We start from the raw sequence: 26110 nt of genomic DNA on the forward strand, positions 1-26110 counted from the left end.
CACGGAGCCCTCACTACTCACTGCTGCCTACTCTCTGGGGTAGCTAGCTTGGGTTTTCTAATCCCCACCTCAAACTTTCCACACTTCCTGCCACTGCACCCTCCTCAATAGGTAAGCTCACCTCATACTACAAGGAGAAAACAAAAGCTTTCAGATAGGGATGCTCTCATCCGCCCATCACCAAACCCAGAGTTGGGCTTGTATTCCTCCCAACCTCTCCTGCTTCTGGCTGGTTAAGTATCCTTCCTCTAATCAAAGATAAGAGTTTTGGGCTCAGCACCCATAGCACAGTGGTTACGGCTTCAGCCACATACACTGAGGATGGCGAGTTCAAACCCAGCCCAGCCTGCTAAACAATGACAACTGCAACCAAAAAACAGCCAGGTGTTGTGGCGGGCGCCTGTAGTCCCATCTAATTAGGAGAATGAGGCAAGAGAATCGCTTAAGCCCAAGAGTTTGAGGTTGCTGTGAGCTGTGATGCCACAGCACTCTACCAAGGGTGACATAGTGAGACTCTGTCTGAGAAAAAAAGATAAGATTTTTGTCCCAACATCTAGACTCGAGACTCCTTGCTCCTCATGAACATGGCTCTTGCAGAAACGCCCAATACTTCCTGCATCATTCAAGCTCTAGCTTTATTAGGCCATTTGCATCACTTTACAAACATGCTCATCTTTAAAAAGAAAAAGACACATGAAAAAATGTTCGACATCATTAGCCATTGAGAAATGTTATTCAAAACCAGAAATGAAATGCCATTTCACACCTACCAGTCTGTCTATAATAAAAAAGACAGACAACAGCAAGCAGCGAGGAGGATGTGGAGAAATTGGAGCCCTCCTACACTGCTGGCGGGAACGTGAACTGACACAGCTGCTTTGGAAAACAGTCCGGCAGTTCCTCAGAAAAGTTAAACACAGAGTTACCATATGACCCAGCAATTCCACTCCTAGGTATCCACCCAAAAGGAATGAAAACAAAGGTCCGCACAGAAACCTATATGTGGATGTTCAGTATTATTCATAATAACAAAAAAGTCCATCGTTTATGAATGGACAAATAATACAATACTCGTATGTGATGTATTCATACAAGGAATATTATTTGTCAGTAAAAGACAGGAGCTACTGATACATGCTGTAACATGGAGGAACTTTGAAAATTATGTTGAGTGGCCAGATGCAGGGGCATGCACTGGTAGTCCTAGCTACTTGGGAGACTGAGCTGGGAGGGTCACTTGAGGCTGGCTTGAGGCTGTAATGCACTGGGATTGTGTGCAGTGAACAGCCACTGCCCTGCAGCTTGGGCACATAGCAAGACCCCGTCTCTGTTAAAAAGAAATAAAAAAATAAAGAAAAAAAGTTATGTTATGTGAAAGAAACCAGACACAAAAGACCACATTATATGATTCTCTTTATGTGAAACGTCCAGAAAATCTATAGACAGATTTTCATGCAACAGACATTTACGAATATTTACTGAGAGCCTTCTAAGGGCCAGGCACACAGACCAGATAATTAATGGTTGCATAGGGATGAACAGGAGTTTCTTTCGGGGTTGATTAAAATGTGCTAACATTGATTGTGGCAATGGTCACACAACCAGATGTGTATAATAATCGCCTTCGAACTTTCATTCTCCTCCATCTACCGCCCCCTTCTTTTCTCCTTCATAGCAAAACTTTTTGGAGGAGGTGTTTTTATAACTCTTCTTTTTACAATGCTATCTCTACTTTTTTTTACCTACATTCACCATTTATCATCACCTTCATCGTCATCACCATCATTATGTATTATTACTATTGTTATAAAATTATTATTTATTTGGGGACCACAGATGCAAAGAGTTGAGTTATTCACACTCCTCAACTTATGACTGTCATCTTTAGTGTGAACATGGTACCTTCTGTTTTACTTTATTTTCTTCCCTTTATGCCTGTTGCCTCCCATCCTTTCCCTCTCCACCACATAGACATCCTCTCAAATATGCTCTGCCTACATCCTAGAATATGTATTATTTTTGAAAAAAAAAATGGTATTGTGTTTGTGTATATCTAATGTACCCAAGTAGTACAGTGCTATGCCAGCCTCAGAGACAGTGAGTGCGGTGGTCAGAGTGGAGGCTGGAATCTCAGCTCTGCCACTTATTCATTGAGTAACTTTAAGTAAGTAACTAAGTGATTGGTGTTTCTGTTTCATGGTTATAAAATGAAAAGTCATGCAACAAACATTTAGAAATATTTACTGAGAGCCTTCTAAGGGCCAGGCACATAGACCACATTATTTATTTATTTTTTTTTTTGAGACAGAGTCTCACTTTGTTGCCCTCAGTAGAGTACTGTGACTTCATAGCTCACAGCACCCTCAAAGTCTTGGGCTTAAACGATTCTGTGGCCTCAGACTCCTGAGTAGCTGGGACTACAGGTGCCCACCACAATGCCTGGCTATTTTTAGAAATGAGGTCTCACTCTGGCTCAGGGTGGTCTCAAAGTCGTGAGCTCAGGCAGTCTACCCTCCTTTGCCTCACAGAGTGTTAGGATTAGAGATGTGAGCCACTGTGCATGGCTCGGATAATTTATAAATTATGGAAATTTTTTTCTAATAGTTCTGGAGGCTGGGAAGTACAAGATCAAAGTGCCAGCAGATCCAGCGTCTGGTGAAGGCTCATTCTCTGCTTCATAGATGGCACCTCTTGCTGTATTGTCACATGGCAGAAAGGAAAAAGGTCTGAACTTACTTCCCCAAGCTGTTTTATAAGGGCACTAATCCCATTCCCGAGGGCTCTACCCTCATGAGCTTATCACCTCCTTATTACCCCATCTCTTAATACTAAGATACACTGACGATTAAGTTTCAACATGAATTTTGGAGGGATATAAACATTCGAACCATAGTAAATGTCAATGTACAAAAATCATTTGTTTTCCTATATTTCATCAATAGATTAGAAAATGAATTTTAAAAGGATATCAGTTAAATAACATCAAAATATACAATCTATACACAGAAAAGTAGAACATCTTTTTGAAAGAAATCAAAAAAATAAGTAAGTATGGTATGGAGTGTGGTATACAATTTTTATAGATAGGAAGACTTGACAATGAAAAAAATGTATATTTTCCTCAATTGAAATTCAATTCAATTCCCATAAAAATTCTAAGCGTATGTTGGGGATTTTTTGGTGTAACTTGACAAACACATTTTAAAATTTATGTAAGAAAGCAAAGGCCTAAGGATAACCTAGAATCTCTTGAAAAAGAACAAAATAGGAGGACTACAATGAAGAATAGACCAGTAGATCAATGGAATAGAAAAGAAAGCCCATAAACAGACTCATATATAAATATATATGTGAGCATTTCATATGCTAGAGGTGGAAACTCAAGATAAATCAACTCTCATCTAAGTGTGAAATATAAACAATAAATCTGCTAGAAATTAATGAAAGATAATATCTTCATGACCTTAAAGTAGTAAAATATTCTTTAAATAGTACACCAAAAAAACTAACCACAAAAGAAAAGATGGATAAATTAGACTGCCCAAAATTAAGAATTTCTATTCTTTAAAAGACACCATTAAAAGAGCAAAAGAGCCAAGACACGCGGAGGAAAAGATCTCTTTAACACAAGTGATTGTCAAAGGGCACCAATTCAGAATTTAAATGCCTTCAAGTCAATGCGAAAAAGGCAGAAGAAAAAGGTTCAAAAGAATAAGCACATTCCCAACAATTAAAAAAAAAAAAAAGAATAAGCACATTCCCCAAAGAAGCCCCAAATGGCTAAAAACACGTGAAAAAGATGTGTTGAGATGTGTCTAATCTTGTCTGAGACTAGATTAGATGTCTTCTGTTTGCTACTCCAGATACATCAAACATTTCTTGCCCGTGTGGAGTTTCTCAAGAGTTCAGAGAAAGAAGAGCGAGGTCAAGGTATTTACCGTCTGGTTCCCTTTCTGAGAGCAGTTGCCATGGACTAGCTCTGTTTTGAAGGTCAATGCTCTTTGGAGAATGTGGCCTACTCTGTGGGACTCTAGCTCCATCTTCTTGACCTGAGCTGGAAGGTTTCACTGCAGCTAGTGTTAAGTTTCTGCATTATCTCCAGTTTTTCTCTACCCCAGCTCACACACCTGTACTAAATGAACCTTTACACACACACACACACACACACACCCCTCCTAAATCGAAATCTATCAATATACCATCTCATTCCTTTCAGGGTCTGACTAATACATGGCTCAATCTCATTAATGAAAAGTGAAATGCAACGCAAACAATGTAACCTAATCATCTCTACCTTCATATTAATCTAAAATTTAAAATATTAAAAAAAAATTTTAAATAATGAAAAGTGAAATGCAAATTAAAACCACACAAAGTATCACTTAATACTTACCAGAATGGCTAAAGTAAAAAAGATGGACAAAACTGAGTGTTAGCAAGGGTGTGGAAAACAGGGACATTCTTACACTGCTGGCAAAGTATAAATTGGCATAACTACTTTGGAAAACAGATTGACTTTATCTAGAAATTTGAACATGAGCCCAGGAATCTCACTTCTATCTTCATATAGAGCATGGTTCTCAAACTTGAGCCTGCCATTTGCATACCCAGAGTTCAAACACAGATTGCTGGGATACCTCATCCTATCTGGGCAGTGGGGATTTTGCATTCCTAATAAGATGACCTGATGCTGGGACTAATCTGAGAACTGAGGCCCTAGAAATTTTCTTGTGCATGTGCATAAGGAGAAAGCTCACAACACCACGGTCCTAACAACTTCTAAGAAGTGAAAATAGGGCTGGGCCTGGTGGCTCTCGCTCATAATCCTAACACTATGGGAGGCCGAGGTGGGTGGATTGCCTGAGCTCAGGAGTTCAAGACCAGCTTAAGCCAGACCGAGACCCTGTCTCTAAAAATAGCCAGGCATTGTGGCGAGCACCTGTAGTCCCAGCCACTCAGGAGGCTGAGGCAAGAGAATAGCTTGAGTCCAAGAGTCTGAGGTTGCTGTGAGCTGTGACGCCATAGCACTCTACCCAGGGTGACAAAGTGAGATTCTATCTCAGAAAAAAAAAAAGTTGAAATAATTCCAGTGTCCATCAACTATAAATTGAACAAATAAATGATGGTATATGGAATACCATTCCAGCACAACAAATACCAACATGGATGAATCAGGAGACAAAGCCAAGAAAATGGGATATGTAGGTGTTACTAAAATTATTAAGCCACACAAGGGATCAATAATCACAAAAGTATCATAGTGGTTCTCTCTGTAGGAAAGGGAGAGGAAATGATTGAAGGACATAAGGTACTTGATCTTAGCATCCATGTTCTATTCTGACTGGTGATGGAGCATGAAGATGTTTGTTCCATAGTTATTCTTTGAAGTGAATATATCTATCCTTAGACCAGGCTCTGAGGAACATTGCCCTGGAGCCTCCAAATGAATCCATCAAAACCGAAAAATTCCACACCCGTCCTTTCCCCACATCTGGTTCACTCATTTCTGGAAAGTGAATGGGACATAGATAGTCTAAGCTGTGCCTCCAGCGTGGAGGGAAGGCTCCCTGACCGTCCCACCACCTTCCCCTCTCCTCTGCGCACCTGCTGGGGAAGAAGCATGGACGCCTCCACACCGACCGGTCATAATAGATCGATGGTGCACATAGCCTAAAGCCACGTTTAGGAAAGAAACGTTTTTCTCCCCAAAACACAATAGCAGAAATGCGATTTTTCTCGCACACACAAAATGAAACATATTTTTCATTATTATGCACATAGTTTAGCTCCCAAGAGCCAGGCTCTCAAACCTGTCATTATGGAAAGGGGTCATTGTTTTATATTTGCATAACCAAAGCATTTTTTTTTTCCGGAACAATGAGACCTTCTGCCACCAAGTTAACCCAAGGCAGAGAACTCCTTCCAGCCTTCTGATGAAACTGGTATGTTACTTCTGCACAAAAGCTTCTGAGTTTTCCTTTCTTGTCTCCCTCCCCTTTCTTCCTTTAAATAAGCAGTGACTTCCTTCTTCATTCCAGCATCACAGCTATTTGTGGACACCCTTGCTCTGGTAGAAAGTTCTTTTTCTATTGAAATATTTATCCTGGAGAGCTTTCAGCACGTTGGTTTTGTTTCTGCCCCTTGGGACGATTCTAAATCTAATTCCTCTTCAACATGACAGCCTTTCAAACACTGTAGGTTAAGACAGTTACTACATCTTTTGGAATTTAGTTTATTTTCTCTCTCAGTCCGTAGCGTTCTCCCATAGGGCAGTTTCGAACTCCTTCTCCCTGCAGGTGGGTGCGTTCTTAGGCTCCAATTCATCTCTCCCCAACATGAAAAGGGGAGCCCGGACCTAAAGGCACGTTGTAGTTGTGGAGGAGAAAAAAACTGTTTTCCCTCTACCTGTTTTAGGTTAAATTGGCAGGGCCTGCAAATTAATTGACGAAAGACAAGTTATCAAGAGAAAAATAAACAGCAGTTTATTGACAGGCACGTCACGCACACAGACGGGAGCACCCAGTGATGAGTAACTCAAAAGAGTGGTTTGGGCTGCACCTGTGGCTCAGAGGAGTAGGGCACCGGCCCCATATACTGGAGGTGGCTGGTTCAAGCCCAGCCCCGGCCAAAAACTGCAAAAAATAAATAAATAAATAAAAGGGTGGTTTGAATCGGGGGATACACGGCATTTTAGCAAAGAATAGTAATTGTGTAGAGAAATAACGAGATAATGGAAAAGGACTGAGCTTCTGGGAGTGGCAAATTGTAGGAAGGCAAATTCTATGTGGAAACTAATGGTGGATAAGGGCTAATTTCAGCAGGGTTTGTGCCAATTCCTCGGGACACTAAGTGTCTAGAGTTGTCTCTGGTGATCAACTTCTATCTTCCCTGGTGGAGAGGGAAGGACAGACTCCTCTGCAAATTTATGTCCTGCTTTTAGGCAAACAAGGGAGAGCAGAGATCTTTTCTTGTATCTGCTTCTCAATTACTCTCTGATTAAAATGATCCTTATGCTGGTTGGGTGCGGTGGCCCACGCCTGTAATCCTAGCACTCTAGGAGGCCAAGGTGGGTGGAGTCCCTGAGCTCAGGAGTTCCAGACCAGCCCACACGAGAATGAGACCCTGTCTCTACTAAAAATAGAAAAATCAGCCAGGCATTGTGGCAGGCACCTGTATTCCCAGCTACTCAGGAGGCTGAGGCGAGAGGATGGCTTAAGCCTAAGCATTTGAGGTTGCTGTGAGCTACAATGATGACATGGCCCTCTACCCAGGGCGACAGAGTGAGATGCTGTCTAAAACAAGAAATGATTATTATGCCAAAGTGGCATTTTGGGAGTGATATATTCTGCTACTCTTCACAGCCATAATGTTACCAGTCTAGACTGCAGCAGGATTCTATGTAGTATATGCCTATTACTACCACAGGGTTTTTTTGTTGCAGTTTAGAGCCAGGGCCAGGTTTGAACCTGCCACCTCCAATATATGGGGCCGGGGCCCTACTCCTTGAGCCACAGGTACCACCCTTACTGCCACAGTTTTAAGGATGATAATGTACATGGTATCCGAAGCAACTATTGACTGATGTCAAGTGTGAGTAGGAGAGGAGGAAAGGAGGAGGGAATCAGTTTGTCTTTTAAAAAGCAAAAGCTGTTACAGCCATTTTTGTGAAGTGTTTATTATTAATGCCTAGTTGTCATGCAGCACAATAACAGCTAATGTCAAAACCTGAAGGGCTGCCAAACAAAGAGGGATTTGTCGGATTATATTTGCCATGCGTTGGATTTGACAACAGCAGTTAACTCCAGATAAGCGGTCTCAGTCTTCCCAGCCGGTGCCCATTGTGTTAGTAACGGATAAACTCTGAAGGCTCGGTGATTCAACACAATAAAAGTTTATTTCTTATTCTTTCACAATCCAAAGTGAGGTGCTTGTGTGGGTAGCTGTCTCCTGAGCAAGCCTTCAGGGACCCAGCCTCCTCTGCCATTGTCAACAGGCAGCTGCCAGGCTTGCCTGGGAGTGGGGTGGGCGAGGGGCGCAGTCCAGTGAAACACAGTGGGTGGGGGGGGGCGTGATGGTTACCTGAGGGAGGAATTTGGGGTGTCATTTCTGCTTATAGTCTCTTGGCTAGGACTCAAGCACAGACCACCCTAACCACAGGGAGACTGGGAAATGTAGTCTGTGTGTACCTAAGAAAAAGATTCTCCTTCTTGCCTCCTGATAATCCAGTGGAGGAGTTCCTGCAAGGATGCCAAGAAACATCATCATGTGGGTCCCTGAAAGGGTGTCGGGGACCTCCAGGGGTCTCTGGGTCACACTTTGAGGCTGCTGCCTAGAGCCTCAGAAGACCTCAGGGGGCTTCTTTCACAATACTCCTGTATGACATTGAAAGGAAATGCCGACCGGGTGCCGTGGCTCACGCCTGGTCCTGCACTCTGAGAGGCTGAGGCGGGCAGTTGCTCAGGAATTTGAGACCAGCCTGATCAAGAGTGAGACCCCTGTCGATACTAAAAATAGAAAAACTAGCTGGGCATCCTGACAAGAGCTTTCAGTCCCAGCTACTTGGGAGGCTAAGGCAAGAGGATCGCTTGAGCCCAGGACTTTGAGATTGCTGTGAGCTACAATGATGCCATGCATGTCACCCAGGGCAACAGAGTGAGACTATCTCAAGAACAGAAAAAAGAAAGGAGATGCATTATTTTTTGCCTTCCTGAACATTTAATATTTAGGATTTAAATGCCCATCTTAGTTCCTTTCTTCCCCAGGTCCAACTTTCAGTCCCAAGTGACACAGATGACTGTCTCTCCTCCTCATCAAGGGCCACTACAGCCGCAGTGAAGAGGGGCAGCGCTTCTTCTCAGCCTTGGACCCATCTCAGTACTGTGCTCATATCTGTGGCTTATGTGCTCTTCCCACCTGTTTCTTTCAGCTCAGAGGACGTGAGGCCCTCCCTGGGGCAGATCTCAGCAGCTGTCCCCCTTGGCAATGATGCCTAGCAGGAAGTGCCCTGACACCCCTGAGAACAGCTTCCTCCTCAGATTTCCTGACAGGCTCTGCCCTCCTGCTCAGCCCAAGAAGCCTGGCGGCCCCTCCCTCACTGTTCAGTGGCCTCAGTAGCCATGAAGGCTTCCCCACTCTCCTCGGGCACATGAGTGCAACCTCTGACTCCTCAGAGAAGCAGCTCCTGGGAGTCAAGGCTGTTCTGTTTTGGAGCCTGTCTTTCCAGCTCCTTCTGTGGGGGGATAAAGGTGGGGACAGACCTACAGTCAGACACAGTTGGCAGGTGTTACAGGACTCTGTCCCTGGCCTCCCTGCCAATGCTCTTTTTCTAGGTGTCTGTCTGGGGTGGGAGGCCCGGGTACAGCAAGCCCCTGCCTGCAGGTTCTGCACCCTTCCAAGTCCTCCCAGTCTCACTAGAGGTGGTACCTCTTGAACGCCAAATCAGGTATCAGGCACCTTTTTTACTAGTCTAGTCCTCGTCTAACAACTCCCCCCTGGGGCAAATGGCAGCCTCACACCTCACTGGTCAGGCGCCAGCAGCGGAGGAGAAACTCAGAACACTCTGGTGAATGTCTCAGAGTATGTCTGCCAGGTCATAACATGTGCAAATGGGCTAAGTGGTTTCTGGGCAATAATTACACTTCAAGGCAATTTTGAGAGACAGGGGAACTTATTGTAAAGGCCTGTGGGTACTTGGGGTGGCCTGGGAGAGTTTGCTGGCGCCCATGGGGCCAGCGGGCAGGGTATTTGGAGAGGACTAGGGGAGAAGCGAGCAGTAACTGAAAATGCCCTATGGAGGGAGCCCTTTTTATCTGGAAATTCCTGTCTTCCAATCCTAGTTCCCACCCTCAGCTCCACATTTTACTTAAGTGCAAACAAGCCTTCTCCCCGGTGCTATAGTAAGGAATGAGAGGAGAGGCCTGTCTTCCCCTTCTCTCTACCACTCTGTCCTCAGATAACCATAAAGACTGAAGCCCAGGGCTGCGGCCCGTGGCTTAGTGGGTGGGGTGCCGGCCCATATACGGAGGGCGGCAGGATCGAACCCAGCCCTGGCCAAACTGCAACAACAACAACAACAAAAAGCCGGCCATTGTGGCAGGCGCCTGTAGTCCCAGCTACTCAGGAGGCTGAGGCCAGAGAGTCACCTAAGCCCAGGAGTTGGAGGTTGCTGTGAGCTATGACGCCACAGCACTCTACTGAGGGTGATAAAGAGAGACTCTGTCACTTAAAAAAAAAAAAAAGACTGAAGCCCAATCCTGGCAGAAACTCCTGGGTGTGTTTTGTGAGGATATTTTGATTTCTGAACACTGATCATCACCTGTTCCAATACCCAAAAGTTCAAGGGCAGGAGCACTGATGCCTGGAAAGCCCCAAGGACTCCCAGGGAACGTGTAGATGAGCTCAAAGTAAGTCCTCACTGAGTAGGCAGGCTGAAGATGCAGCTCCTCCTCCATATCCTAGGTGATGTGGTTACACCAAGGAATAGAACCCTCACCCCTGCCCATGAGGAAGAGGGTCCGGCGCTACCTTACCAGCCCCTGGGCCAGAGAGAAGCAGATCCCCTTGTTTGGAGAGACTGGAGGGAGGACTCACAGAGATGGGCATGTGGACATCATTGCTGTGTGCTGACACAGAAAGGAGCTCCAGAAGAGTAGGGAGAAAATCCTCCCATCATGCCACAGACACTGGGGTTCCACACCCTTCACAGTTGTGCCAGATGAGTGTGTAAAATTTGAGTTTGATACAATCGACAATGTAGTGAGTGGAGAGTGGGACATGAAGTACAAATTGCTGCAAAGAAGAGGTAGCGGGCACCGTGGTGGCACAAACGTGTCTCCCTTTGACTAGAGGAATGGAGAATATCTCCTCCTGAGGATGTGAGTGTCCAGCCAACGCAGGGAACAGCTGTACACACATAGTGACCCAAGGGCAAAGGACATCCCCCAAACCAGGGGAATGATGATATAACTGAATTTCTTCATAGGGACCAATAAAAATCCTAGCCTTTAAAACTATGCCAGAGGCCAGGTACAGTGGCTCATGACTGTAATACCAGCACTCTGGAAAGCCAAGGCAGGAGAATACCTTGAGCTCAGGAGTTCCAGACCAGCCTGAGCAAGAGCAAGACCCTGTCTCTACTAAAAATAGAAAAAACTAGCCAGGGCTCAGCGCCTGTAGCACAGTGGTTATGGTGCCAGCCACATACACCGAAGTTGGTGGGTTCAAACCTGGCCCTGAACCCAGCCCGGGCCAGCTAACCAACAAAGACAACTGCAACAACAACAAAAATAGCCAGGCATTGTGGCAGGCGCCTGTAATACCAGCTACTTGGGAGGCTGAGGCAAGAGGATCGCTTGAGCCCAAGAGTTTGAGGGTGCTGTGAGCTATGATGCCATGGCACTCTACCGATGGTGACAAAGTGAGACTCTGTCTCAAAAAAAAGAAGAAAGACAAAAAAGAAAAAAACTAGCCAGGCATTGTGATGGGTGCCTGTAGTCCCAGCTACTTGGGAGGTTGAGGCAGGAGGACCACCGGAACCCAGGAGTGAGGTTGCTGTGAGCTAGGCTGACACCATGGCACTCTAGCCAGAGCAATGGAGTGAGACTGTCTCAAAAAATAAAAAAATAAGAGAGGCAGAAGCAACATGGAGAAGGGTTTGACTTAAGAGCACAGCCACCACCATGAGGCTCCTCAACAAGCCCAAGAGTGAGCTGACCCCAGAGGAGCTACAGAAGCAGGAGGAAGAAGAAGTTAACACTGGTCTGCTCTCTGTGCTCACACAGTCAGTCAAGAACAGCACCCAGGTGCTCATCAGTTGCCACAATAACAAGAAACTCCTGGGTCATGTGTAGGCTTGGCACTGCGGCATGGTGCTGGAGAATGTGATGGAGATGTGGACTGAGGTCCTCAAGAGCAGGAAGGGTAAGAAGAAGAAGATGCAGTCACCAAAGGCCGCTGCATCTCCAAGATGTTCCTGTGTGGAGACTCAGTCATTGTGGGCCTGTGGAACCCACTTATCGCTGACAAATAGAGCCTTCTTCCCCACCGACGACTTGCTCCCTCGTCCTGCGAAGGCCTGCTCTTTGTGATAGGAATAATTGAGCCCTGTGAGGTTTTTTTTTTTCCTAAAAATGAATAAATAATTTTTTTATGACATGATGACATATGTTAAATGACATGATAGGCATGACAGATGTTGAAATATTGGAGTTAGACTGGGTAGGTGGCTCACACCTATAGTCCTAGCACTCTGGGAGTCCGAGGCAGGTGGGTTGTCTGAGCTTAGGAGCTCGAGACCAGCCTGAGCAAGAGCAAGACCCCGTCTTTACAAAAAATAGGAAAACTAGCCATGTGTTGTGGCAGGCACCTGCAGTCCCAGCTACTTCAGAAGCTGAGGCAAGAGGATCACTTGAGACCAAGAATTTGAGGTTGCAGTGAGCTATGATGCCACGGCACTCTACTGAGGCCTACAAAGTGAAACTGTATCTCAAAATAGTAATAATAATAAATAAATTAAATTAAATATTGGAGTAATGCAGAAATTATCATGGCCCTTGCACCAGAGGGGAGGCACTTATTGGCATGATTGAATAATTTGTAATACATATGTAATATTTCTTGGTATTTCAAAAATAGTCAATAGAGTGGTTAAAAAAACTGGAAGTAAATTAATCAAATCATGGTAATTCCAGTTGTAAGAACATGAATGATATTTCTTCTTGATATTTTCTATTTTTTTGATATTTTCTGTATTTTTTTATTTTCTAAAGATAAAATACAAAAGCATAAGAATAATAAAAGAAGCTCACACAAACTACTTGAAACTCCAGGCTTCATAAATGTAATCTTGTTTAATCTTCCCCACACCTCTGTGAGACCTAGTTATTTTTTTCATTTTCAGGTTTGTAAACTGAGGCTGAAGCTATTGAATAAACTCCTCGAGGTCACACAGCTAGTAAATGAATGAATCAGGACCTGAGCACAGGTCTTTAGACTCCAGATTCCACACCCCTTCGTCCACTTGCCATTTCCTCTGCAAGAGCAGAATCACTTTCTAACAGCTAAAAAAGCAGGATACATTTGAAGGAAATTCACAGAGTCTCTTCTGCTATTGCCCAGGATGGTGACAGAGCAACAAACTCCTGTGAGTGACCAGGAAAAGGGCCTGGGTCATACCAGACTCAGAAACAGGTGACTCAGGACACAAGATCCTTATGGAATAATGACCATGGGTTACCCATGAACACAAGGAAATCTCAAACTGGAGTTCAGTAGTAGGCCCCTATTTTTTTTTTTTTTTTTTTTTGCAGTTTTTGGCCAGGGCTGGGTTTGAACCCACCACCTCCAGCATATGGGGCTGGCACCCTACTCCTTTGAGCCACAGGCACTGCCCAAGGCCCCTATTTTTTTTTTAAATCTCCTCTGCATAATACCTGTAATGCATAGGTATACATGCAATCTGGATTTGTCACCTATGTAGAAAAGGCTTTCAGGGTCTTTATTCTAGTTATTATTGCTGAGTTACAAATTTGTCCCAAGCTTAAAAGTACCATATTATTTTAATCATGATTCTGTGGGTACCCTTTCAGGAAGGGTATGGCAAGGCAGTTCTCACGTGGATTCTGTCTTATGTTTACAGTCAGATGTTAATTGGAGCTGCTGTCATCTGAAGGCTTGACAGGGCTGGATGTCCAAAATGTCTCATTCCCATGATTGACAGTTGATGCTGGCTGAATGGGCTATCAGCTAGTGAACTCACGCATGACTCTCCACTACAGCCAATTCAGGGGAGTTGGACTTTATTCCTAGCATTTGGCTTCTTTCAGGACAAGCATCTCAAAAGAACCAGGCAGTAAACAGCAAGACTTTTTTTTTTATCTAGCCTAAGAAGTCATAGTACATTTCCATTGCATCCTATTGGTTACAGATGAATTATTAGGAAGTCTAAATTCAAGAGGAAGAGAAATAGTCTCCAGCTCTTGATATAAAGTGCCACGTCACATTGTAAAAGTCCATGTGAGATGAAAAATAGTGTTTCAGCCACCTCTAGAAGATAAAATTTGCCTCAGTCATTTAATCCAATGTGTCCCAACCTTTGTCACCTCATAGCACAAACTGAAAGCATTAATGTGAATATGGCTCATGACACATCAATTGGAAAGCTCTGACAGGCTATCTATGATTAAGAAAGCTTTGTTTCCTTACTTTACAGCTAGTGTGCATTCAAGGGCGAGATTTCTCACATGTTTCTGGGTAATTCTTGAGCTAGCAGAAAAGAACATTCCCAGCTGTGACTCCTTTATACTATAGATATCTCTACTATGAGGATTTTTTTTTTTTGTCCAAAAGCTTTGAGATACTTTTTCATCTTACCTCCTCTAAACATCAAAGGAGAGAAAACATGCATTCTTGATGCATTAGATCTGTTAAAAATGTATACTACCGATCAAAAAGAATAATAACTTCATTTGACTGAACACTTGAAATATGTTAAAATTCATGAGTTCATAATGATTTCAAAACAACAATGACAATAATAGAAATCAATACAGCAATCCTATGGAGTTTTCCAGGGCACTAAATCATTCAGAAGACTGAAACATAAAGGGAAAAGGTGAAACATTTATCCTTCCTTTTCTATATGAACTATACTTCACAGTATGCCAGTTATCAATGCGCTACCCCTCAGCTCTAAGCCCACCCTTCATCGCTCTGCTTTGCCATTCTGGAGCTGTGCCCTGTAAACAGGTTTCCGATTGTCCGCTGGTATAATGTCAAGCTTGTGTCGGTAGAGGGCGCTGGAGGGACATTGCAGGAGGAAGGAATTTCTCTTTCTGGCTCCAGCCAGCTTTCCTTCAGCTTCTTCAGGGCACAATGGCCAGCAGTGTGGAGGACACAGCACCCCTGTGGGCAGCTTTCTACCAACCTTTATCACCCGTCCACTCCCAGCAGGCAGTTTCTTGCTTGCAAGCCTCTTCTTAAGTACTTTAGTGAAATGTCCCCACTGTCCAGGGAGTAGAAGACCTTTTTTCAGTTTGTCTCTCCCTTAAGTCCTCTGATTCCACTTTCCTATATCTACTATTCCTATATTCCTTAGAGTTTCTCAATCCCTAGTTGATAATTTCTTCTACTAAAATTTTCCTATTCTAATCACTGTGTTGTTTTTGTCTCCTGTCTGGACCCTGACTGATTCACACGGTAACCAAACAGTTAATGAGGGAAAGTTTTTCTGTATACAAGAAGACCAGCGGCTCAGTGAGCAGGGCGCCGGCCCCATATACCGAGGGTGGCGGGTTCAAACCCAGCCCCGGCCAAACTGCAACAAAGAAAAAAAGCCGGGTGTTGTGGTGGGCGCCTGTAGTCCCAGCTACTCGGGAGGCTGAGGCAGGAGAATCACCTAAGCCCAGGAGTTGGAGGTTGCTGTGAGCTGTGTGATGCCACAGCACTCTACCGAGGGCAATAAAGTGAAACTCTGTCTCTACAAAAAAAAAAAAAGAAGACCAGCTAATAAATGAGCGAGGAATGGGAGAATTAGAATATTTTACAGTTAAAAAAAAATATATATATATATATATATATATATCTCCAGGTGCAGTGGCTCACATCTGGGATGCCGAGATGGATGGATTGCTTGAGCTCAGGAGTTTGAGATCAGCCTAAGGACGAGTGAGACCCCATCTCTGCTAAAATAGAAAAAATTATCAGGATGTTATGGCAGATTCCTTTAGTCCCAGCTACTTTGGAAGCTGAAGCATGAGGATCACTTCAGGCCAAGAGTTTGAGGTTTCTGTGAGCTAGGATGATGCCAGAGCACTGAGCTCCAGGGTGATAGACTCTGTCTCAAAAACAAACAAATAAAAAAGAAGTCCTTTTCTTACAGAGATATATATTTGAGGAGTTTTCTTTGGTTTTTGTTTGTTTGTTTTTTGAGGCAGGGTCTCACTCTGTCACCCCAGCTAGAGTGCAGTGGCATCATCATAGCTCACTGAAACCTCAAACCTGGACTCAAGTGATCCTCCTGCCACAGTCTGCAGGGCCTACTGAGTAGCTAGGCCTACAGGCATGCACCACCACACCCAGCTAATTTTTCTATTTTTTGTAGAGATGGGATGTTGCTCTTGCTCAGGCTGGTCTTGAACACCTGTCCTCAAAAGATCCTCTTTCCTTGGCCTCCCAGAGTGCTAGGGTTACAGGCATAAGGACCAGTAACACATTTAAGTATTAACACATACTTAACACATTTAAGTATTTTTGAACGAGTGATATAAAGTCTGGGATTGTTTTTTAAAAAATGGCTCAGTTACTGTGTGAATCAGTCAGGGTCCAGACAGGAGACAATGGTTATGGCACCAGCCACATACACTGAGGGTGGCAGATTCAAACCCGGCCCAGGCCAGTTAAACAACAATGACGACTACAACAAAAAAATAGCCAGACATTGTGGTGGGTGCCTGTAGTCCCAGCTACTTGGGAGGCTGAGGCAAGAGAATTGTTTAAGCCCAAGAGTTTGAGGTTGCTGTGAGTTGTGATGCTACAGAACTCTACTGAGTGCAACATAATGAGACTCTGTTTCAAAATAATAATAATCATCATCATCATCATCTAGCAAGAGTGGTATGATGGAAATTATAGATAAAGTGAAATTGGCCTTTTTTTGTTGTTGTTGAGACAGAGTTCTACCCTATGCCCTGAGCAGAGTGCAATGACATCGTAGCTCACTGCAACGTCAGACTCAGGCTGTGGGCGTCCTGCTGCCTCAGCCTCCAAAGCCGCTGGGATTACAGGCACTCGCCATGGCACCCGGCTGGGTTTTTCCATTTTTTTCATGAGTCAGGGTCTCACTCTCGCTCAGACAGCACTCGAACTCCTGAGCTCAAGCAATCCTCCCGTCTCAGCCTCCCACAGTGCTGGGATTACAGGCGTGAGCCACCACACCCAGCGTGAAATTGGCCTTATATTGATAAATAGTGAAGGTGGATGATAAGTGCAAAAGGATTATTGTAAATGTGTTTCTTATATTTAAACATACTTTAATGTATGCTTGAAAATGTCACAACAGGGTGGTGCCTGTGGCTTAACTGAGTGGAGTGCCGGCCTCATATACCGGAGGGCCCAGCCAAAAACTGCAAAAAAAAAAAAAGTCACAATAAAAGTTTAATGAAATAAAATATATGCTACCATAGGTGGCATGTTACCTGCATCTTAATCATAACCAAATTAATATAGTAGATTGCAGTTTACAGCGCGTTTTTCATGCACAATTTAACATAATCCTAACCTCAGGCCTACAAGGTGGGTTTTATTATCTTCATTTCACAGGGAACAATTTCAGAGTGGTTGAGTCAATGGCTTAGTGGCTGTGAGCTAGTAGGGCAAACGTGGGATTCAGATCCACGTCTTTGATTTCTAAATCCCATGCTCCACCAGAAAGGAAGAAGAAAAGCTGGGTGTTGCTGGTTAAGTCACTTAACGTCTGAGCCATAGAAAAGTAAGAACAATACTTAGCTTTCTTAGTAGTTGGGAAACTCAGGTCTGACGATTTCTAGAAAAGTGCTTTGTAAATTGGAAAGTGTCCTATAAACTTAGATCAGCCCATGAAGACTAGTTTTCTAGAAAGGAACACTACAGGGCGGCGCCTGTGGCTCAGTCGGTAGGGCGCCGGCCCCATATACCGAGGGTGGTAGGTTCAAACCCGGCCCCAGCCAAACTGCAACCAAAAAATAGCCGGGCGTTGTGGCGGGCGCCTGTAGTCCCAGCTACTGGGGAGGCTGAGGCAAGAGAATTGCTTAAGCCCAGGAGTTGGAGGTTGCTGTGAGCTGTGTGAGGCCACGGCACTCTACCAAGGGCCATAAAGTGAGACTCTGTCTCTACAAAAAAAAAAAAAAAAAAAAAAAGAAAGGAACACTACAGAAATAGAAAACGGAGAGCTCTGTGGGGCTGGTTTGGGGCAGTGCACAGTTTGCTCTTGACAACCCCCACGTGCTCTTTCTGCAGACCTCACATTCCACAGTCCGCTCCTTGGGTCAATGTCAATATTAGCTGATAATGCTGAAGATGTCTTTCCTGTGGCATATTTGAATGCCTGCCATCGTCCCTGGTACGCTGCATTGTTACAAAGCTTGTGGGAGTGGAGACTCCACAACAGCTGTTTATAACAGAAAGTTTTATGGCTTGTTTTGAGGCTGGCAAAATGAGGATGAAACAACGTGGTGTTTTCTGCTATTGTCCAGAATTCCCTATTAGATTATTTACACTAAGTCATTGGTACCCATGAATTTTCATCAAGCACCACTGCAAAACAAATGAGATGCTTTTGATTCTCCATGGGGAGAAAATGGAGTGGTACAGATAAAATGAATGACATTAAACAACTACTACAAAAACAAAAACAAAAATCTCTTTGGGGACTGGGCCCAAACATCTACACAGCCACATCAGCATCCAGCAACCACTTCAAAACATCTTGCTCTGAAACACACAATGATGGCAATGGAATTCTGCCACTATACGCTAAAATACCAGCGGCAGCACTTAACTACAACTATATATTTTGTTGGAAATATATAAGTTAAGACATCTCATCTGCAATTCTTTCTTTTATAGCAATAATTTTAGCCATACGTAACTTTGGAAGTCCTGTTACCTCTCTGTGTCTCCGTTTTCTTAGCCTTAAGTTACAAATAAAAATAATATCTATCTCGCCTGTGGCTCAGCGAGTAGGGCGCCGACCCCATATGCCGAGGGTGGCGGGTTCAAACCCAGCCCCGGCCAAACTGCAACAAAAAAATAGCCGGGCATTGTGGTGGGCGCCTGTAGTCCCAGCTACTCAGGAGGCTGAGGCAAGAGAATCGCGGAAGCCCAGGAGTTAGAGGTTGCTGTGAGCCGTGTGACGCCACGGCACTCTACCCGAGGGCGGTACAGTGAGACTCTGTCTCTACAAAAAAATAAATAAATAAATAATAATAATAATATCTATCTCAGCTGGGCAAGATGGCTCATGCCTGTAATCCTAGTACTCTGGGAGGCTGAGGCAGGTGGATTGCCTAAGCCCAGGAGTTTAAGACCAGCCTGAGCAAGAGTGAGACCCCATTTCTACTAAAAATGGAAAAATTAGCCAGGCATTGTGGGCAGACGCCTCTATTCCCAGCTACTTGGGAAGCTGGAGCAAGAGAATTGTTTGAACCCAAGAGTTTGCCGTTGCTCTGAGCTATGACACTATGGCACTGTACTCAAGGTGACAGAGTGAGACTGTGTCTCAAAACATAATAATAAAATATCTATCTCATGGGTTAAAAATTAAATAAGAACAGAAGTTTAAATGTATGTTGTGCCTTGCTCGGGGCCTGACACAAAGCAGGTACTAAATGTTTGCATCTCTTTGGACGTAAGAGTTATACTTATTATACAGGGTGTCACGGACTTTATGGCCACCCTGTAATGTGTGCTTAAGTCTATAGTTGCCATAGACGTTCAGATACTGTAAGACAAAGGTGTGATTGCTGAGCCCCAGTGGTACTACAAACAGAAGCCCAAATTCTGGTGCCTGGAGAAGTGATAAAATCTTGATGCTGATGATATGGAGTTTACTGCATTATTTTTTCAATTTTTCTTAATGTTCCAAAGTCGTCATGATTAAATATTGAAATACAGTTAAAATTTGGTGGCCCCTGTGAACTGCTACGGCTACAAGTAGACTTGTAGCATAGATTGAAATCAACCAACCACTAGATACATAAACCCATTACATGATCACGAGGGAGAGGACCAGGAAAGTGAGGGGAGCTGGGGGAGACAGACGGAGAGCTCTTTCTGAGTGTGGTGGGCATGGTGCTGGAACGCCAGCTCACAGGGAGACTTACTAGAGCAGCCAGGAAAGTTTGCCTCACTTGAACATGTGTGTGGGGCTTCTCCCGGCCAGGCACACAGTGCTCATGCCAGTTCTGCCTCCACCCTGCCTGGGGGCAGTGCAGTACAAACAATTCATCTGCTCTCAAAATGGAAAATTTTGAGAAAATGGAAAATGGAACTTCTGGAGCTAGTAAGAAAAAAAGAAAGAAAGAAAAGAAAAGCACCTCTCTCTTCAAGAGCAGAGTTAAAAGGTGAAATTTCAGAATTACTGTAAATGTGGGTCTCAGGTGTCCTGAAAACAGTGTGTATGTGACTGCTAAGTGTTGTGCGGGTGATTCATTGGAACTCATGGGGGGGTTTTGCTTTGGTTTACTAGACCACGCAAGACGTGGGTAGGACAGTATGGTACAGACTTACGTCAAATACAGAGTGGGGGTTGCCATGCTCACAATTACCCAGGTATAGTTCCCTTAAAACTTATGCAAATGAGAATATATGTGTATCTGTACTCTAGACAGAGGTTTAAATATTTTCAATATCATTGACGCCCAATAAAAGCCTGTCGAGCACCTACTATTTCCAACGTGAACACTGTGGAGTATAACCAATAACACTTTCGCTGTATGTGTCAGTTTGGAATTCCAGAAATGTGTCATATTGAAATGTTTTGCAAGCACAATCACTGCCCCATACGTCTCTTCCAGAATCAAAGTGGTCTTCACCTTCATGCAAGCATCAAATCTGTGGCAAAGTTGAGGCATTACATTCAGTTGTTAAGAATCATAACTATTCTCCAGCTGTATTGTCTGAGTGATATACTTAAAAAAAAATAGTTTGTGAAGTAAAAATGCCAAAGGTTTGTAAGGAAATAAACTGGAAAAAAGTCTACCTTCATACAATACCCCCATCTTGCTCCCCAGAGGTCACCCTGGTAATAGATTTTTGCACACACTGCAAGAAAATGTTTATGCATACACAGTGTATGTGACCCAGATGTTGGGGGTCCATCTCATTTGTTTGGCTAACTCTCTTTTGGCCCCATGCCATCCTTGACACAAAACTCAGTTCCTTGACCAGCATTTACAAGAAATCCCATCACACTAAATGTATCCTGATTTTTAAAGTATTATTAAAGATTGATGGGGTTGGATAGCATCAGCAGGCCTCTCTCTCAGATAAAACACAAAACTGTGTTCAGCATGTCTTTCCACAGTGTTGCCAGCCCACACCACACTCTGGACGCGCTCGTCTCTGGCCTCTGTCTCCCCCTGACACCCCTGGCCCTGACGCAGTCAGCCTGCTGCCCCTGCCCTGCCTCTCCCTGGGTCTCTACATTCTGTCCCAATCCCCATCCTCTCCCAACCACCCCAGCTGTAAGGACGCACTGCATTTTATCTAGTCAGTCCCTTTGGGGTGGATATATTTATGTTGATTCCAATTTTCTTTTGTTGTGATAAACAATGTCATAGTTAATATATGAGGAGAAACACATTTGTGCATCTCCTAATATATTAGGAGTTTGTTGTGCGTTTGTTGTGGGGTAAATTCTTAGAAGTACAATGTCTGAACCAAGGACATACATATTTTGCGATTTGGATATATTTTGACAATTTGCCCTGTAAAAAAGGAAGGAAGAAAGGAAGAAAAGAAGGAAGGAAGGGAGGAAGGGAGGGAGGGAGGGAAGGAGGAGCATTCCTATAGGGCATAGGAGCACACACGGGGTTTCTCCACACTTTGGCCAACTTCAGACATTAAAACTTATCACTGGTCCACCCACACCTGGGCTGTGGCTCCAGAGTCACTACTGGGCCCGTTACCTGTTACGTGGTGTCATTGGAGCTGAAGTGGTCATAGCTTTTCCATCACACTGACTTTTGAAGAGTCAGACTTCTCTTCAAAAACCACAAAATCATATATTTCTGATAGTATTATCCAGTGAGAAGAGTCTAAGCAGGAGCCACCAAACTAAACACCTTTGTGGGCCTGTCACCAAGGAACCCTCAGTTTGAACACCTGGCAGACTTCAGAGTTCCCTGCATCTGGACGGGTGGAGACCGCACCATCCCTCTGGCCTCACCTGCCTCCCTGAAGTGGTCTTGGGTTCCAGGAAAGGAGAGTTCCAACGCCTTTCACCATCAGTTTTGCAGGGGCAGCTGTTGATGTGTCCCTGGGATGTCTAGTTTCCAGGACCTGACCTGCCTTCATGAAGGAAAGGCAAGGGCAGTGAGGATGGTGGCTGGCTGATAAATTATCAGGACTCAGTGACCTTTGAGGACGTGGCTGTGAGCTTCACCCAGGAGGAATGGGCCTTACTGGACTTGGCTCAGTGATCTGTACAGAAATGTGATGCTGGAAACCTAAAAGACCCTGGCCTCAGTAGAAGTGTAGCTCCTCCTCTACATGCGGGTCTGTCGTCTCCTGCACAGGCCTTCTCCATGGGCAAGTCTCCCTGTGCACAGGGGTCTCTCCATCTCACACCCAGCATGTGTTGCCTGGGGAAAGAGGAGCCAGTGGACCGCAGTGTAGAGGAGAGAGCCCCACAAATGGCTGAATATTATTGGCAGAATATTATCTGTTTAAAAACGTCAAATGGGACTCAGACAGCAGGCAGCTGCAGAGGAAGGGAGCCCTGTGAGCTGTGTGGAGTGACTTCAGTGAGGCTTCATGCCTCACCACGCACTCAAGAACTCAACATACAGGGAACACTGCCTGTGATCAGTGTGGGAAGGTTTCTACTCCCCACAAGAAAATGTCTACTGGAGGGCGGTGCCTGTGGCTCAAGGAGTAGGGCGCCGGTCCCATATGCTGGAGGTGGTGGGTTCAAACCCAGCCCCAGCCAAAAAGAAAAAAAAAAGAAAAAAAGAAAATGTCTACTGGAGAGAAACTTTCTGTATTCAATCCATGTGGAAAAGCCTTTATCTGGGGTCCAGACAGTGTTGACCACTGAACGTGCAAGAGAGACAAGTCCTCACACTGCAGTGACAGTGGGGAGGCATTCCTGCTGTTGCCCTGCCCTTGGGTGCACACGGGGGCACACGTCGGAGAGGAGCTCTGTGAAGGGAAGCAGTGCGGATTGCCCTCACCCACCCCACAGGCAGAGCTGTGCCTACAGATACGCGTGCTGCAGGGAACACCCACATATGTGAGAATGGGGGAAATTCTATAGACCTCCTTCCAACTAAAATTCACACACAAACCCACACTGGAGAGAAGCCCTGTGAGTGTAAGGAATGTGGGAAGTTCTTTAGATGTGCCCCAAACCTTAATGATCACATGCAAACCCATTCTCAGGAGAAACCTTATGATCTTATGGAATGCCAGAAGTCCCTCACTCTCTCCTCCAGCTTAAGTGCGTATGTAGAAATTCACAGAAGAGAGAAACCTTATCAACCTATAGGATGTGGAAGAGCCCTTCCCACCTGCTCAGACCCCTCTGACTATAGGTGCACACATACATGAACATGAGGAATGTAGGAAAGCCTACAGTTGGTTTTATCTACTAAGTGAATGTTTAAAAATTCACAGGCGGGAGAAGCTCTTTGAATGAAAGGTATATGGAAAATCTTTTAGAAATTTCTCATGCCCAAATAACTGTGTTCGAAACCACATGACAGTAAAGCCCTATAAATGTGAGTATTGTGGGAGAGCCTTCATAGTGTGCTGTGGCCTCTGGACATGTGTGGACTCACATGGGGAGAAGCTGTAAACGTGCAGGTGTGCGGCAAAGCCTTCTGCCCATCCTCAGCCCTCACTGAGTTTACAAGGACTCACGGGGAAGAGAAGCCCACCAATGTCACACAAAAATCCACACTGGGGAGAAGCCCTGCCAATGTCAGGAGTGTGGGAAAGCCTTCAGGATCACCTCTAGCCTGACTGAAAATGTAAGAATCCACACTGGAGAGAAGCCCCATCAATGTCAGGAGTGTGGGAAAGCCTTCAGGGTCACCTCCAGCCTGACTGAAAATGTAAGAATCCACACTGGAGAGAAGCCCCATCAATGTCAGGAGTGTGGGAAAGCCCTCAGGGTCACCTCCAGCCTGACTGAACAGGCAAGAATCCACACTGGGGAGAAGCCCTGCCAATAGCAGGAGTGCTGGAAACGCTTCGCTGGGTGCTCAGTCCTCTCTACACATAAGCAGACACATCCTGGAGAGAAAACATATGGGTGTCAGGAGTGTGGGAAGGCCTTCAGCAGGTTTTACCTGCTAAATGATCATTTAAAAACACACACACAGAAGCCCTTTGAATGTATCATATACAGGTAATCCTTTAGGAACGCCTCATGCCAGAATAAGCACGTTCAGATTCACACTGGAATAAAGCCCTCTGGGTGTCAGGAGCTTGGGAAGGCCTTCACTGTGGCCTCAAGCCTGACTGGGCATATCCGACCACACTGGCAAGAAGCCCTACGTGTGTGAAGCGTGTGGGAAAGCCCTTGCAATGTCCTCACCCCAGGTGGTGTTTGTGAGGACACACACTGGGGAGAAGCCCTACATGTGTAAGGAGCATGGGAAAGCCTTTGCTTCCTTCTCACACCTCACACTGGGGAGAAATCCTGTGTGTGTAGAGTGTAGAAGACCCTTTCGTGCTTCCTCACACCTACAGAAACATCAAGAACTCATGCTGTAGTGTACAGAATGCAAGATGTGGGGGAGTATAGGATAGATTTCCTTTGCTCACTGAACATTTAGCCATTACACTGAAGAGAGAAGCTATTTGCACGTAAGGAGTGTGGAAATCTTTTGGAAATGCCTCACGCCTTAGTCATCACTCAGATGCACACTAATAAGAAACCTCATTAATGTGAAGAAGGTAGGAAAGCCCTTGATTACGGCAGCGCATTTTGGAGACATCAAAATCTCATCTCACTTGTGAGATGCCTTGTCCATTTCAGGGATACAAGAGAGCCACTGGGATCTGATCACAACCCAGCGTGGAAGAGCCCTGGCCCCAGGCCATGTGGGCAGCACAGACAGCCTTTATGGAGGCCTAGGGTCCTCCTCGCTGTGTAGTCCTGTGAGGAGAGGAGCCCTGTGATGTTTGCTCCCTGGAAAAGTTGCAGTTCTGCCAAGTCGTGCTCACTTGTGGTCTCACAGTGGACACAAAGCTTGTGGAGGTGAGAAATTTTGGAAAGGCCTTTGGCCAGCATGGTGACCCAGACCCAGGCGAAACCAGAGGGACAGGACCTGGCACTTGGCCCGAGTCCTCCAGCTTGCTTGCTGGCAGACACATCTTTGTGGGCGGTTCTGTAGGTGTCCTTTGGACATTCACAATCACTCCCAGTTAATATGTTGTTCTCTGCTCATAGCCACAGCACCGAGTCTGGCTGCCCCCACTGAGTGGCAGCCCGTGGAAAGTGGGCCCTCGGGTTCTTTACCTGCTTGCACCGTGGCTGTGGGGCCTCTGGTGGGTGTGTTACACTTGGACGGGTCCACTGACAGTGGCTCACACTGGCCAAGTGGGGACCTGAGACAGCTCTGATGGCCCTGAAGATGCTCCTGTTCCTCTCACACCCAATCCTTATAGCTGGGAGGTCAGGGTACAGGAGGGGAGGGTGGAGAAGTGGCATGGGGACAGCCAGTGCTGTGCAACACCCTGATTCATGACTCTGCAGGGAGCAGCACAGCCCTGCACCGCGAGGAGGTGGGAGTCCTGTGCCATTGGACTTTGCAGGCATCTGTGAGAACCTTGAATGTTGCCTTTGAGCCTGAGGTCCAGCCCACAGCTGGGAAACACCACATCCCAGGGTGCGTCCAGAGCTGTGAGGACTGGCAGCAACACCTGCTGGGTGCCATCTGTGTACTGCAAAGGCAGAGGCTCCTGAGACAGGCTGGCCATGCTGTGCCACTGTGCTTGCCCACCACGGTCACCTACTGGTGTAGCCCGTGGATCCACACAGGCAGCACCACAGGGTTCAGCCTCAGGAACTCATGTCTGTGGCCCTCTACACTCCAGCTACCTGGGCTTATGCATGTTGTGGCCCGTGGGGCTGCAGCTGCCTGATGCCTCTTGGCCCTTGGTCACCCAGTGGTAGCTCACGGCACACAGCAGGTCCTGGCTGGCGGAGGCCAGTGTCCCTGGGGCTGCCTAGGCCGAGGAGGGGCTATGGCTCTTTGGTGAGATGAGTGCTGCTATTTGGCCTCTTTCCCCTTTCTTGCTGGCAGGGACAGGGAAGATGTAATTAGTCTGAACTGCCTGGGTGGGGTTTGGTGCCTCACAGCCTAGTCCGGGGTGCCATCCTCATTGTCTGAAGTGAGTTCTGTGA

At 45.4% G+C, this 26110-nt stretch overlaps 1 long non-coding RNA gene and 1 pseudogene across 2 annotated transcripts in view; both read left to right on the forward strand.

Moving 5' to 3' along the window:
* Positions 1-26110, forward strand: part of LOC128586343 (uncharacterized) — an 88972-nt gene that overhangs the window by 34321 nt on the left and 28541 nt on the right. The window lies entirely within an intron of this gene.
* LOC128586341 (small nuclear ribonucleoprotein Sm D2-like) lies at positions 11599-12028 on the forward strand (annotated as a pseudogene).

The sequence above is a fragment of the Nycticebus coucang genome, chromosome 5 (genome assembly GCF_027406575.1).
Source record: "Nycticebus coucang isolate mNycCou1 chromosome 5, mNycCou1.pri, whole genome shotgun sequence".
Classification (NCBI taxonomy): domain Eukaryota; kingdom Metazoa; phylum Chordata; class Mammalia; order Primates; family Lorisidae; genus Nycticebus; species Nycticebus coucang.